At 48.3% G+C, this 15,926-nt stretch overlaps 1 protein-coding gene across 3 annotated transcripts in view; it reads left to right on the forward strand.

Moving 5' to 3' along the window:
• The window catches only part of MECR (mitochondrial trans-2-enoyl-CoA reductase), a 116,289-nt gene that overhangs the window by 19,697 nt on the left and 80,666 nt on the right, over positions 1 to 15,926 (forward strand). The window lies entirely within an intron of this gene.

Genomic DNA, 15,926 nt, shown 5'->3' on the forward strand with positions numbered 1-15,926 from the left:
GGCGGCACAAGAAGCAGGATGGCGATGGCAGAAGCCACAAGGATTCTCCGATGGGCGGAAAATCATGTGTTAGCACTGTCAGCAGTGTTCATTCCCGGAGTGGACAACTGAGAAGCAGACTTTCTCCGCAGACACGACCTCCACCCGGGAGAGTGGGGACTTCATCCAGAAGTCTTCCAAATGATTGTACACCGTGGGGAAAGGCCACAGGTGGACAGGATGGCGTCCCGCCTCAACAAAAAGCTACAAAGATATTGCGCCAGGTCAAGGGACCCTCAGGCGATAGCTGTGGACGCTCTGGTATGTGTTCCCTTCTCTGCCTCTCATACCCAGGGTAATGAGAATAGTAAGAAGGAGAGGAGTAAGAACTATACTCATTGTTCCGGGTGACCAAGAAGAGCTTGGTACCCAGAACTCCAAGAAATGATCTCAGAGGACCCATGGTCTCTGCCACTCAGACAGGACTTGCTGCAGCAGGGGGCCTGTCTGTTCCAAGACGTACCGCGGCTGCGTTTGACGGCATGGCGGTTGAACGCCGGATCCTGAAGGAAAAGGGCATTCCGGAGGAAGTTATCCCTACGCTATTTAAAGCTAGGAAAGAAGTGAACGCAAACCATTATCACCGCATATGGCGGAAATATGTTGCGTGCTGTGAGGCCAGTAAGGCCCCAAAGGAGGAATTTCAGCTAGGTCGATTTCTGCACTTCCTACAAGTCAGAGGTGACTATGGGCCTAAAATTGGGTTCCAGTAAGGTCCAGTTTTCGGCTCTATCGATTTTCTTCCAAAATAGAACTGGCTTCACTGCCTGAAGTTCAGACTTTTGTTAAGGGAGTGCTGCATAGTCAGCCCCCGTTTGTGCCTCCAGTGGCACCGTGGGATCTCAACGTAGTGTTGGATTTCCTGAAGTCGCATTGAGTTGAGCCACTTAAATCCGTGGAGCTACAATACCTCACGTGGAAAGTGGTCATGCTGTGGGCCTTGGCGTCGGCCAGGCATGTATCAGAATTGGCGGCTTTGTCAAAAGCCCTTATCTGTACTTTATATGGATAAGGCGGAATTGAGGACTCGTTCCCAATTCCTTCCTAAGGTGGTAGCAGTTTTTCATGTGAACCAACCTATTGTGGTGCCTGCGGCTACTTGGGACTTGGAGGATTCCAAGTTTCTGGACGTAGTCAGGGCCCTGAAAAGTATATGTTTCCAGGACGGCTGGAGTCAGGAAAACTGACTCGCTATTTATCCTGTATGCACCCAACAAGCTGGGTGCTCCTGCTTCTAAGCAGACTATTGCTCGCTGGATCTGTAGCACGATTCAACTTGTACATTCTGCGGCTGGACTGCCGCACCCTAAATCTGTGAAAGCCCATTCCACGAGGAAAGTGGGCTCTTCTTGGGCGGCTGCCCGAGGGGTCTCTGCTTTACAAATTTGCCAAGCTGTTACTTGGTCGGGTTCAAACACTCTTGCAAGAGTCTACAAGTTTGATACCCTGGCTGAGGAGGACCTAGAGTTTGCTCATTCGGTGCTGCAGAGTCATCCGCACTCTCCCGCCCGTTTGGGAGCTTTGGTATAATCCCCATGGTCCTTACGGAGTCCCCAGCATCCACTTAGGACGTTAGAGAAAGTAAGATTTTACTCACCGGTAAATCTATTTCTCGTAGTCCGTAGTAGATGCTGGGCGCCCATCCCAAGTGCGGATTGTCTGCAATACTTGTATATAGTTATTGCCTAATTAAAGGGTTATTGTTGAGCCATCTGTTGAGAGGCTCAGTTGTTATCATACTGTTAACTGGGTATAGTATCACGAGTTATACGGTGTGATTGGTGTGGCTGGTATGAGTCTTACCCGGGATTCAAAATCCTTCCTTATTGTGTCAGCTCTTCTGGGCACAGTATCCTAACTGAGGTCTGGAGGAGGGTCTTAGTGGGAGGAGCCAGTGCACACCAGGTAGTCCTAAAGCTTTCTTTAGTTGTGCCCAGTCTCCTGCGGAGCCGCTAATCCCCATGGTCCTTACGGAGTCTTCAGCATCCACTACGGACTACGAGAAATAGATTTACCGGTGAGTAAAATCTTATTTTCTTCTGTCTGGAACGAAACGAGTTTTTTTTGACGGGAGTGGGGTTATAAGCCCATGTATAGACTCTGTTCTCGGCATAGTCACGCTGTACAGTAGCCAATTTGTCACGCTTAAATTTTACCAGATTTCGTTTGTATGTATCAACTTGTACTGTGAGTTTCTCGAACGTCTTAAGTGGATGCTGGGGACTCCGTAAGGACCATGGGGAATAGCGGCTCCGCAGGAGACTGGGCACAAAAGTAAAGCTTTAGAACTACCTGGTGTGCACTGGCTCCTCCCCCCATGACCCTCCTCCAAGCCTCCGTTAGATTTTTGTGCCCGAACGAGAAGGGTGCACACTAGGTGGCTCTCCTGAGCTGCTTAGTGAAAAGTTTAGTTTTAGGTTTTTTATTTTCAGTGAGACCTGCTAACAACAGACTCACTGCATCGAGGGACTAAGGGGAGAAGAAGCGAACTCACCTGCGTGCAGAGTGGATTGGGCTTCTTAGGCTACTGGACATTAGCTCCAGAGGGACGATCACAGGCCCAGCCATGGATGGGTCCCAGAGCCGCGCCGCCGGCCCCCTTACAGAGCCAGAAGACAGAAGAGGTCCGGAAAATCGGCGGCAGAAGACGTCCTGTCTTCAACAAGGTAGCGCACAGCACTGCAGCTGTGCGCCATTGCTCTCAGCACACTTCACACTCCGGTCACTGAGGGTGCAGGGCGCTGGGGGGGGGGGGGCGCCCTGAGACGCAATAAAAACACCTTGGATGGCAAAAAATGCATCACATATAGCTCCTGGGCTATATGGATGCATTTAACCCCTGCCAGAATACATAGAAAAACGGGAGATAGGCTCCACCCCCTTATCGGCGGCCTTATCTCCTCAGCACACTGGCGCCATTTTCCCTCACAGCTCCGTTGGAGGGAAGCTCCCTGGCTCTCCCCTGCAGTCACTACACTACAGAAAGGGTTAAAAAAGAGAGGGGGGGCACTAATTACGCGCAGTATTAAAGATACAGCAGCTATAAGGGGAAAAACACTTATATAAGGTTATCCCTGTATATATATAGCGCTCTGGTGTGTGCTGGCAAACTCTCCCTCTGTCTCCCCAAAGGGCTAGTGGGGTCCTGTCCTCTATCAGAGCATTCCCTGTGTGTGTGCTGTATGTCGGTACGTTTGTGTCGACATGTATGAGGAGAAAAATGATGTGGAGACGGAGCAGATTGCCTGTAATAGTGATGTCACCCCCTAGGGGGTCGACACCTGAGTGGATGAACTGTTGGAAGGAATTACGTGACAGTGTCAGCTCTGTATAAAAGACAGTGGTTGACATGAGACAGCCGGCTACTCAGCTTGTGCCTGTCCAGACGTCTCATAGGCCGTCAGGGGCTCTAAAGCGCCCGTTACCTCAGATGGCAGATATAGACGCCGACACGGATACTGACTCCAATGTCGACGGTGAAGAGACAAATGTGACTTCCAGTAGGGCCACACGTTACATGATGGAGGCAATGAAAAATGTTTTACACATTTCTGATAATACGAGTACCACCAAAAAGGGGTATTATGTTCGGTGAGGAAAAACTACCTGTAGTTTTCCTGAATCTGAGAAATTAAATGAGGTGTGTGATGATGCGTGGGTTTCCCCCGATAACAACTGATAATTTCTAAAATGTTATTGGCATTATATCCTTTCCCGCCAGAGGTTAGGGTGCGTTGGGAAACACCCCCTAGGGTGGATAAAGCGCTCACACGCTTGTAAGGGCTCTACCCTCTCCTGAGATGGCCGCCCTTTAGGATCCTGCTGATAGAAAGCAGGAGGGTATCCTAAAAGGTATTTACACACATACTGGTGTTATACTGCGACCAGCAATCGCCTCAGCCTGGATGTGCAGTGCTGGGTTGGCGTGGTCGGATTCCCTGACTGAAAATATTGATACCCTAGATAGGGACAGTATATTTTTGCCTATAGAGCATTTAAAAGATGCATTTCTATATATGCGTGATGCACAGCGGAATATTTGCCGACTGGCATCAAGTCTAAGCGCGTTGTCCATTTCTACCAGTAGAGGGTTATGGACACGACAGTGGTCAGGTGATGCGGATTTCAAACGGCATTTGGAAGTATTGCCTTATTAAGGGGAGGAGTTATTTGGGGTCGGTCTTTCAGACATGGTGGCCACGGCAACAGCTGGGAAATCCACGTTTGTACCCCAGGTCGCCTCTCAACATGAGAAGACGCCGTATTATCAGGCGCAGTCTTTTCGTGGACAAGCGGGCAAAAGGTTCCTCATTTCTGCCCCGTGACAGAGGGAGAGGAAAAAGGCTGCAGAAATCAGCCAGTTCCCAGGAACAGAAACCCTCTCCCGCCTCTGCCAAGCCCTCAGTATGACGCTGGGGCTTTACAAGCAGAATCAGGCACGGTGGGGGGCCCGTCTCAATGAATTTCAGCGCGCAGTGGGCTCACTCGCAAGTAGACCCCTGGATCCTTCAGGTGATATCTCAGGGGTACAAATTGGAATTCGAGACGTCTCCCCCTCGCCGTTTCCTAAAGCCGGCTTTACCGATGTCTCCTTCTGACAGGGAGACCGTTTTGGAAGCCATTCACAAGCTGTATTCCCAGCAGGTGAAAATCAAGGTACCCCTCCTGCAACAGGGAACGGGGTATTATTCCACACTGTTGTGGTACCGAAGCCGGACGGCTCGGTGAGACCGATTCTAAATCTAAAATCTTTGAACACTTACATACAGAGGTTCAAATTCAAGATTGAGTCACTCAGAGCAGTGATTGCGAACCTGGAAGAAGGGGACTACATGATGTCTCGGGACATCAAGGATGCTTACCTTCATGTCCAAATTTACCCTTCTCACCAAGGGTACCTCAGGTTTATGGTACAGAACTGTCACTATCAGTTCAGACGCTGCCGTATGGATGGTCCACGGCACCCCGAGTCTTTACCAAGGTAATGGCCGAAATGATGATATTCCTTCGAAGGAAGGGAATTTTAGTTATCCCTTACTTGGACGATTCCCTGATAAGGGTAAGATCCAGGGAACAGTTGGAGGTCGGTGTAGCACTATCTCAGGTAGTGTTGCGGCAGCACGATTGGATTCTCAATATTCCAAAATCGCAGCTGGTTCCGACGACTCGTCTTCTGTTCCAAGGGATGATCCTGGACACAGTCCAGAAAAAGGTGTTTCTCCCGGAGGAGAAAGCCAGGGAGTTATCCGAGCTAGTCAGGAACCTCCTAAAACCGAGCCAAGTCTCAGTGCATCAATGCACAAGGGTTCTGGGTAAAATGGTGGCTTCCTACGAAGCAATCCCATTCGGCAGATTCCACGCAAGAACTTTCCAGTGGGACCTGCTGGACAAATGTTCCGGGTCGCATCTTCAGATGCATCAGCGGATAACCCTGTCACCAAGAACAAGGGTGTCCCTCCTGTGTTGGTTGCAGAGTGCTCATCTTCTAGAGGGCCGCAGATTCGGCATTCAGGACTGGGTCCTAGTGACCACGGATGCCAGCCTGCGAGGCTGGGGAGCAGTCACACAGGGAAGGAATTTCCAGGGCTTATGGTCAAGCCTGGAGACATCACTTCACATAAATATCCTGAAGCTAAGGGCCATTTACAATGCTCTAAGCTTAGCAAGACCTCTGCTTCAAGGTCAGCCGGTGTTGATCCAGTCGGACAACATCACGGCAGTCACCCACGTAAACAGACAGGGTGGCACAAGAAGCAGGAGGGCAATGGCAGAAGCTGCAAGGATTCTTCGCTGGGCGGAAAATCATGTGATAGCACTGTCAGCAATTCCGGGAGTGGACAACTGGGAAGCAGACTTCCTCAGCAGACACGACCTCCACCCGGGAGAGTGGGGTCTTCACCCAGAAGTCTTCCACATGATTATAAACCGTTGGGCAAAACTCGACAGGTATTGCGCCAGGTCAAGGGACCCTCAGGCAATAGCTGTAGACGCTCTGGTAACACCGTGGGTGTACCAGTCAGTGTATGTGTTCCCCCATCTGCCTCTCATACCCAAGGTACTGAGATTGATAAGATGGAGAGCAGTAAGCACTATATTCGTGGCTCCGGATTGGCCAAGAAGGACTTGGTAACCGGAACTTCAAGAGATGCTCACGGAGGATCCGTGGCCTCTACCTCTAAGAAGGGACCTGCTCCAGCAAGGACCCTGTCTGTTCCAAGACTTACCGCGGCTGCGTTTGACGGCATGGCGGTTGAACGCCGGATCCTGATGGAAAAAAGGCATTCCGGATGAAGTAATCCCTATCCTGATCAAAGCCAGGAAGGATGTAACCGCAAAACATTATCACCGCATTTGGCGAAAATATGTTGCGTGGTGCGAGGCCAGTAAGGCCCGACGGAGGAAATTCAACTGGGTCGATTCCTACATTTCCTGCAAACAGGAGTGTCTATGGGCCTGAAATTGGGGTCCATTAAGGTTCAAATTTCGGCCCTGTCAATTTTCTTCCAAAAAGAACTAGCTTCAGTCCCTGAAGTTCAGACGTTGTAAAAGGGGTACTGCATATACAGCCTCCTTTTGTGCCTCCAGTGGCACCTTGGGATCTCAATGTAGTTTTTGGGTTCCAAAAGTCACATTGGTTTGAACCACTTAAATCTGTGGAGTTAAAATATCTCACATGGAAAGTGGTCATGCTGTTGGCCCTGGCCTGGGCCAGGCGCGTGTCAGAATTGGCGGCTTTATCCTGTAAAAGCCCTTATCTGATTTTCCATTCGGACAGGGCGGAATTGAGGACTCGTCCTCAGTTTCTCCCTAAGGTGGTTTCAGCGTTTCACCTGAACCAACCTATTGTGGTGCCTGCGGCTACTAGGGACTTGGAGGACTCCAAGTTGCTAGACGTTGTCAGGGCCCTGAAAATATATGTTTCCAGGACGGCTGGAGTCAGAAAATCTGACTCGCTGTTTATCCTGTATGCACCCAACAAGCTGGGTGCTCCTGCTTCTAAGCAGACTAGTGCTCGTTGGATTTGTAGTACAATTCAGCTTGCACATTCTGTGGCAGGCCTGCCACAGCCAAAAATCTGTAAATGCCCACTCCACAAGGAAGATGGGCTCATCTTGGGCGGCTGCCCGAGGGGTCTCGGCTTTACAACTTTGCCGAGCAGCTACTTGGTCAGGAGCAAATACGTTTGTAAAATTCTACAAAATTGATACCCTGGCTGAGGAGGACCTGGAGTTCTCTCATTTGGTGCTGCAGAGTCATCCGCACTCTCCCGCCCGTTTGGGAGCTTTGGTATAATCCCCATGGTCCTTACGGAGTCCCCAGCATCCACTTAGGACGTTAGAGAAAATAAGAATTTACTTACCGATAATTCTATTTCTCGTAGTCCGTAGTGGATGCTGGGCGCCCATCCCAAGTGCGGATTGTCTGCAATACTGGTACATAGTTATTGTTACCAAAAAATCGGGTTATTGCTGTAGTGAGACATCTTTTCTAGAGGCTCCTCTGTTAACTGGGTTTAGATCACGAGTTGTACGGTGTGATTGGTGTGGCTGGTATGAGTCTTACCCGGGATTCAAAATCCTTCCTTATTGTGTACGCTCGTCCGGGCACAGTATCCTAACTGAGGCTTGGAGGAGGGTCATGGGGGGAGGAGCCAGTGCACACCAGGTAGTTCTAAAGCTTTACTTTTGTGCCCAGTCTCTTGCGGAGCCGCTATTCCCCATGGTCCTTACGGAGTCCCCAGCATCCACTACGGACTACGAGAAATAGAATTATCGGTAAGTAAATTCTTATTTTTTCAATCCAGCCATTAGGTGCATCAAAGGTTAATTTGTCCAGATGTAAGTCTTCAAAGGTATTGATCTTAGACTTAACAAGCTATAATTCCCTCGCCGACTCCTCAACCACCAACAGGATTAGGTCAAGGCTGCATTTATTAAGGATAGCAGCCCATTTGCGGCAAAAATCGCTGCTAAATTTTCCAATTGTTGGGGAATTCCTAATGCGAAACCCCCTAGGAATCTGACCGCTTCGGTGGTAGTCGGACAATGTAATGCCGTGCAAGAGAAAATCAACCTCCTTCTTTTTCAAACGTAATAATTGAGTGAAAAGTTGTTCATTACTTTCATCACCTCCAGTAAACAATAAATTCTCCTTGAATCTAATGGATTCCGCGTCCGCATCCGAGAAACTCCAAGTTTCTCTTACAGGTAAAGTAATGTCTCTAATGCCAATTGATTCAGCCATGTCAAAATATAATGGATAACCCCTGAAGAGTACCAGAGTAGGGACAATCTCCACTGTATAATATTAAAACAAAGTCACTGAGTCCGATGAGTCATATAGAAGAATACCAAACAATAGGTGCCATGCCCAAGGTACAATACAGCAATGCTCCTAAATGGCAGCCAGTGTAAATGTCCTTAATAGATACGTGGAGGTGATAGGGATAGAACCCTTCTTCAGAAAGAGGCTAGATGGATACATCGCCTCAACACAGTTTCTCCCTATGGTCTTAATGAAAATCTGGGGTTGAATAGTTTCTTGTAATAAAATCCAGGGTGATATATGCATTTTGGTATGATCAACTGTTCATTATGTTATTTGTATTGCATGACGATCCCGGCATTTCCGTACCCGCATATTATTGTTGTTTTTTTATGGATAATGTTAGAATTGATCGAGTAGGCACATTGCCCGGTTTCTTTGTTTGTCTACACAAAAGTCCTTATTGTATGTTCTCTGGTTTCTCCCGTTACCAAGCAACGGGACGTTGTATGATGGTGACACGCATCATACGTACGTTGTAGCGTGTGATGTCATTGTCAGCCGCCGGCGCCTCGTGTGCGGAAGGGCGGGAGGAAGTGGGTTTGGCGTCCTTGGTGATGGTGAGCTATATATGTTTGTTTGTCTTATGGCATTGTATATCCTGATGATGATTTGAATAAAATCGAAACGTTGATATGAAGTCTTCTACGTCTCGAAGTCCTTGGCGTGCCGCCTGTTACCTTCGCTATAGAGAAATATATATATATATATATATATATATATATATATATATATATATATATATATATAGAAGATGGAAGGCGGCACTCAGGAGACTTACTTGAAAAGTAGAAAACGTGCTTTTAATAGGTGACGTTTCGGGAGACGCACTCCCTTCTTCAAGACACAGCAATACACATAAACACAGTGATAAACAAAACTTAAATACCTTACCAGTCCCTGGCTCCGTTCCTTCCGTCACGGCCAGCGGCGTCCCAAGCTCCGGAGCCCGCACTTCCGGTTTCGGCAGTCTCCGCCCCTTCCGGGTGACGTGAGTCCGTTGCCGGTCGACGCGGCCGTTGGGAGGGACCACACAAGCAAGGGATCTGTGCCGTCATGGCAACGAGTTGCCATGACAACAAACTAATACAGAAAATACATATATGAATTAAGCAGTGTGAATTCAGACCACTTACGTGGAAATAAACAATACAAGGATATTAAAACCGTGCTTCTAGGTGCCCAAACGGCCCACAGTGTGATACACCGTAAGTGTTATAAAAACATCAAGTATACATACTTTTCCCCAGTCCCACCAGGTCGGGGCACCCTCCATAAGATTCACTTGAATCATTTATCTGGACACTGGCTCATCAATTCACACTTGAGCACTGCACACAGGCACCAAGCACACTGCACTTTAGTGTGCAATTAAAAGCACATACAGCAGTCCATTGGCGACAGGCGGTCGCAAATACCCATGGTCTATAAGAACACGGAAGGAATACATCCGTTCAGCCATAACATGACTACGCCTGAAGGGGAACCTGGTGATGCCCAGGCTTATTTATTACAGTGCGATAATTATGACGTGCTAAGCTTCTCTGACCTAGAGGCAGAAAATATTCTAGTGAAAGAGCCTGCCTTTGAAGAGAACCTGGTGTCCTCCAATGAGGAATTGTTCCGCGAATTATTCAAATTACGCAAGAGAGAAGTGGACTTCATGTATCACGGACGAACTCTCTCAGATTATTATAGAAGCAAGCAGATCCCGAGGGGATTTCGGGTACAAAACACTCCCACCATTGGGCGTTATAATCCGAGCTTCTGCAGACGGTGGATCTCTGTCCTCAATAAGTGTGCCATGGACCTCATGCTCCTGGTAATAGAGGAATCTACCCGAGAGGTCAACCTTACCAGGGAGAAACTTCGCACATTTGAGGAACAACACCTCCAGAGCCTCTCTGATGATAAAACAACAAATTGGTTGGACAAGTTGAAAAACCAGGTAGAAACGTAGAGGCTTGAGCTGCTCAAATACAAAAAAACTAAATTGCTCAAAGTACAAGCCGATTACGAGCAACATCGGGTATACACCTGGTTAGCTAAAGCCACGGGGGCGGCATCTAGAGGCAAGCCGGAGAGGAGCTACAGACGGAGGACACAGAGACCACAAGTCAGCACTTCTGCGAGCGAAACGGATGATACAGCGGTGTCTGATTCAGTGATGTCTGCCCAAGGAGTCCCTTTAGGGGCAGTCACCCGGGCACTGGCCTCGGGCAAAAGAAGAAACCCACCAGACGGGGTGGCCAATCGAGGCGGAAGGCGGGGAGGAAGACCACCCAGGTCACGTCTGACTTAATTTTCAATTTATCGCGGGCAACACTAACGACGGCAGAAACAGCTGTCCTCAGTAGGGGACTGTCATATGTACCGACACAGACACCAGATGACTTTCAATGGAAGGTTGAGACCTTCAAATTCAATAGAAACCTGAAACTCAAAGAGCATTTTGGCAAGCATGTGGACAATAGACAACAAGGAATATCGACTCCTCTGATCAAAGGACTCACTTCGGGGTCACAGTTTGACCCAGTGTCGCAAAATGCGACTATTAAAACCTTCACAAGATTGGTAGAGCACCTGCAGGATGACCCCCCTCCACACATATATAGAAACATGTCCAAGGAAGAACATGAAGCCCTTCGAGATTTAAGCGCCAGACAGGACATTATCATCAGGGGCGCTGATAAAGGGGGCGCCATTGTGATACTAGACACTGAGGACTATATAGCAGAATGTGACCGACTGTTGGCAGACAGTCACACTTATGCCCTACTAGATGGTGACCCTACTGCACAGTTTAAAACTGCACTAGATCAGATTTTACTGCAGGCTAAAGAAGAGGGCGTGATTTCGCATGATGTGTATATCAAACTATTGAGCCCACACCCTGTCGTCCCTATTTTCTATTCGATCCCCAAGCTCCATAAGGATGCGCAGCATCCGCCGGGACGCCCCATTATCTCTGCGAGGGGCTCACTATGTGAGCCGATCGCCAGATATTTAGATTTTTTCCTGCAACCCTGCATCCAAGCCACACCCACACACCTGAAAGACACCAGTGCACTATTGAGACAGTTTGCACAGCTAGGGTCCATCCCAGCCGACATGGTACTGGCCACACTAGATGTGGCCAGTTTATACACCTGTATTCCCCACCAGGCTGGGTTAACAGCTGTAAGGCATCTTATTACCAATAACCCTAAATACACGGGTCCCGATGTTGATTTGTTCGTCAGGTTACTAGAATACACCCTTAGCCATAATTATTTTCTGTTTAATGGCAGGTTTTTTCTACAGAAGACCGGCTGTGCGATGGGGTCGGCGGTGGCCCCATCGCTAGCCAATTCATACATGTGGGAGGTGGAGAGACAAACTTTTTTTGAGAATAGCGTGACAGCTAAGGCTATTTTTCTATATACTCGGTATATAGACGACCTGTTGTTGTTTTGGACTGGAGATGAGGGAGCCTTGGTCACACTCATAGAGGAACATAACAACTCCTCCAGTCCGATCAAGTTCACTGTGTCTACACACAGGTCAGAAATTTGTTTCTTGGACACTAAAATCCAGATACGAGATGGTGAGTTACACACCACATTATATTCCAAGCCCACGGATCGCAATACACTCCTTAGATTCGACAGTTTCCACCCCCCAGCCTTAATTCAGGGTTTACCGTATTCTCAATTCCTCAGGGTGTGCAGAATTACCAGCGACCCTGAGGAGCTAGAGATACAGCTAGAAATCATGACGAACAAATTCACACAGAGGGGTTACCCACTTAAGCTTCTGAAGAATGCTCGCGCCAGGGCTTTGTCCCTGAGTAGACAGGAATTGCTACGGGTCAAAGTCCCAGTTCCTTCTGCTCCTAAAATGGCCTGGGTAAACCAGTACAACACCTCCAGCAGAAGGACCAATAAGAAAATTAAGCAATTATGGCCGATGATTACTTCAGATCCTAATTTAGTAAGTCTAAAGAACAGCCAAATAATGCCTTGCTACACTCGCAGTTCCAACATTAAAGACCTAGTAGTAAAGAATGATGTAACGGGGTTTACAAGAACACGACCCACCACTCATTTTTTAACACGTAAAGCAGGGTGCTTTAAATGTTTGGGCTGCACCACATGCAGCTATATGCTAACTGGGGACTCGATCTCACACCCACATACAGGGAAGAAATTGAAGATCCCCAAAGCAGTGACATGCAGCTCGACACATGTAGTTTATGTGTTAATCTGCCCCTGCAGTCTTTACTATGTGGGTAAAACCCAGTGTCTTTTTAAAGAGAGGATGGCCCAACACAGGTCAGCGATCAGGGCGGCCCTGGTATCAGGGAGTAGCGAACAGCCAGTGGCCCGTCATTTTGCGCAGATGCGCCACAGCCTAGCCTCTGTCCGCTACAAAATAGTGGACCAGGTTCCAGAGTCCATCCGAGGTGGCAACCGAGCAAAAAAATTGTTGCAACTGGAGGCAAGGTGGATCCACAAATTAGACACGATTCACCCTCGCGGCCTGAATGAATACCTGAGCCTCAATTGCTTTTTGTGAGGATTAATGGTGAATCAGGGCTGAAACGGGTCTATACAGGACGCATCCCCGTAATCTTAGGGGAAGGATTATCCTGTATATAGTCGACAGGGTAGTTAAATCAAATCACTAGTTTTAGTATGAAGGGTCAGATAGAAACAAACACAGGGACCCTTGCACCCATAGCCCCCCTCAATAGGCTGGTTGACTTTTGAGGCTGAAGTTCATGTAGTTTAATTAATGGCAGACCGACAGAATAGGTCATTAATATTAGATTGGACAAAACATAGCTGTAAGTGCTTGTAAAGTTTTTCATTTCACTAAAGATAGTTAGAATGTATTTTCCGATAGGATTTATTGTAGATCCTATACTGTTTTATGTATACTTGATGTTTTTATAACACTTACGGTGTATCACACTGTGGGCCGTTTGGGCACCTAGAAGCACGGTTTTAATATCCTTGTATTGTTTATTTCCACGTAAGTGGTCTGAATTCACACTGCTTAATTCATATATGTATTTTCTGTATTAGTTTGTTGTCATGGCAACTCGTTGCCATGACGGCACAGATCCCTTGCTTGTGTGGTCCCTCCCAACGGCCGCGTCGACCGGCAACGGAGTCACGTCACCAGGAAGGGGCGGAGACTGCCGAAACCGGAAGTGCGGGCTCCGGAGCTCGGGACGCCGCTGGCCGTGACGGAAGGAACGGAGCCAGGGACTGGTAAGGTATTTAAGTTTTGTTTATCACTGTGTTTATGTGTATTGCTGTGTCTTGAAGAAGGGAGTGCGTCTCCCGAAACGTCACCTATTAAAAGCACGTTTTCTACTTTTCAAGTAAGTCTCCTGAGTGCCGCCTTCCATCTTCCATATACCGAGCGTGTTTGCTTAAGGAGGGCACCGGAGCCAATACCCTGTGGGGGAGAGGAGTGCCAGACCAAGGACAGTGCTATATATATATATATATATATATATATATATATATATATATATATATATATATATATATATATATATATCGTCCTAGTGGATGCTGGGGACTCCGTAAGGACCATGGGGAATAGACGGGCTCCGCAGGAGACTGGGCACTTTAAGAAAGAATTTGGATTCTGGTGTGCTCTGGCTCCTCCCTCTATGCCCCTCCTCCAGACCTCCGTTTGAATCTGTGCCCGGACGAGCTGGGTGCTGTTTAGTGAGCTCTCCTGAGCTTGCTATAAGAAAGTATTTTGTTAGGTTTTTTATTTTCAGGGAGATCTGCTGGCAACGGACTCCCTGCATCGTGGGACTGAGGGGAGAGAAGCAGCCCTACTCTTTGAAGATAGGTCCTGCTTCTTAGGCTACTGGACACCATTAGCTCCAGAGGGATCGTACACAGGATCTCACCCTTTGTCGTCCGATCCTGGAGCCGCGCCGCCGTCCCCCTCGCAGAGCCGGAAGACAGAAGCCGGGTGAAAGAAGCAAGAAGACTTCAAAATCGGTGGCAGAAGACTCCAGTCTTCACTGAGGTAGCGCACAGCACTGCAGCTGTGCGCCATTGCTCCCACACTACACCCACATACTCCGGTCACTGTAGGGTGCAGGGCGCAGGGGGGCGCGCCCTGGGCAGCAATTAGGACCTCTTGGCAAAAGTTAGACATATATACAGTTGGGCACTGTATATATGTATGAGCCCCCGCCATATTTTTACACAGAAACTCGGGACAGAAGGCCGCCGCTGAGGGGGCGGGGCTTCTTCCTCAGCACTCACCAGCGCCATTTTCTCTCCACAGCTCCGCTGAGAGGAAGCTCCCCAGGCTCTCCCCTGCAGAATCACGGTAGAAGAGGGTAAAAAGAGAGGGGGGGCACATAAATTATGCGCAAAAACATATTATACAGCAGCTACTGGGTTAACACTAAGTTACTGTGCGATTCCTGTGACATATAGCGCTGGGGGATGTGCTGGCATAATCTCTCTCTGTCTCTCCAAAGGGCCTTGTGGGGGAACGGTCTTCAAAAAAGAGCATCCCCTGTGTGTGGTGTGTCGGTACGCTTGTGTCGACATGTTTGACGAGGAAGGCTATGTGGATGCAGAGCGGGAGCAAATGAATGTGGTGACGGCGCCGACACCTGATTGGATGGATATGTGGAAGGTTTTAAATGATAATGTTAATTCCTTGCATAAGAGGTTGGATAAAGCAGAAGCCTTAGGACAGTCGGGGTCTCAGCCCATGCCTGATCCTATGTCGCAGAGGCCGTCAGGGTCTCAGAAGCGCCCACTATCCCAAATTGTTGACACAGATACCGACATGGATTCTGACTCCAGTGTCGATTACGATGATGCAAAGTTACAGCCTAAATTGGCTAAAGCCATCCGTTATATGATTATAGCAATGAAGGATGTGTTGCACATCACAGAGGAAACCCCAGTCCCTGACAAGAGGGTTCATATGTATGGGGAAAAAAGGCAGGAGGTGACCTTTTCCCCTTCACATGAGCTAAATGAGTTATGTGAAAAGGCTTGGGAATCTCCAGATAAAAAACTGCAGATTTCCAAACGGATGCTTATGGCGTATCCTTTCCCGCCAACGGACAGGTTACGCTGGGAATCCTCCCCTAGGGTGGACAAAGCTCTAACACGCTTATCCAAGAGGGTAGCCCTTCCGTCACAGGATACGGCCACCCTAAAAGATGCTGCGGATAGAAAGCAAGAGGGTACCCTGAAGTCCATTTATACACATTCAGGTACCTTACTAAGGCCGGCAATTGCGTCGGCCTGGGTGTGTAGTGCTGTAGCAGCATGGACGGATACCTTATCTGAGGAACTTGATACCTTAGACAAGGATACTATATTAATGACCCTGGGGCATATAAAAGACGTTGTCCTATATATGAGAGATGCTCAAAGAGACATTAGCCTACTGGGCTCTAGAATAAATGCAATGTCTATTTCTGCCAGAAGGGTCCTGTGGACTCGGCAATGGACAGGCGATGCCGACTCAAAATTGCACATGGAGGTTTTACCTTACAAGGGTGAGGAATTGTTTGGGGA

Source organism: Pseudophryne corroboree, chromosome 2 (assembly GCF_028390025.1).
Source record: "Pseudophryne corroboree isolate aPseCor3 chromosome 2, aPseCor3.hap2, whole genome shotgun sequence".
Taxonomy (NCBI): domain Eukaryota; kingdom Metazoa; phylum Chordata; class Amphibia; order Anura; family Myobatrachidae; genus Pseudophryne; species Pseudophryne corroboree.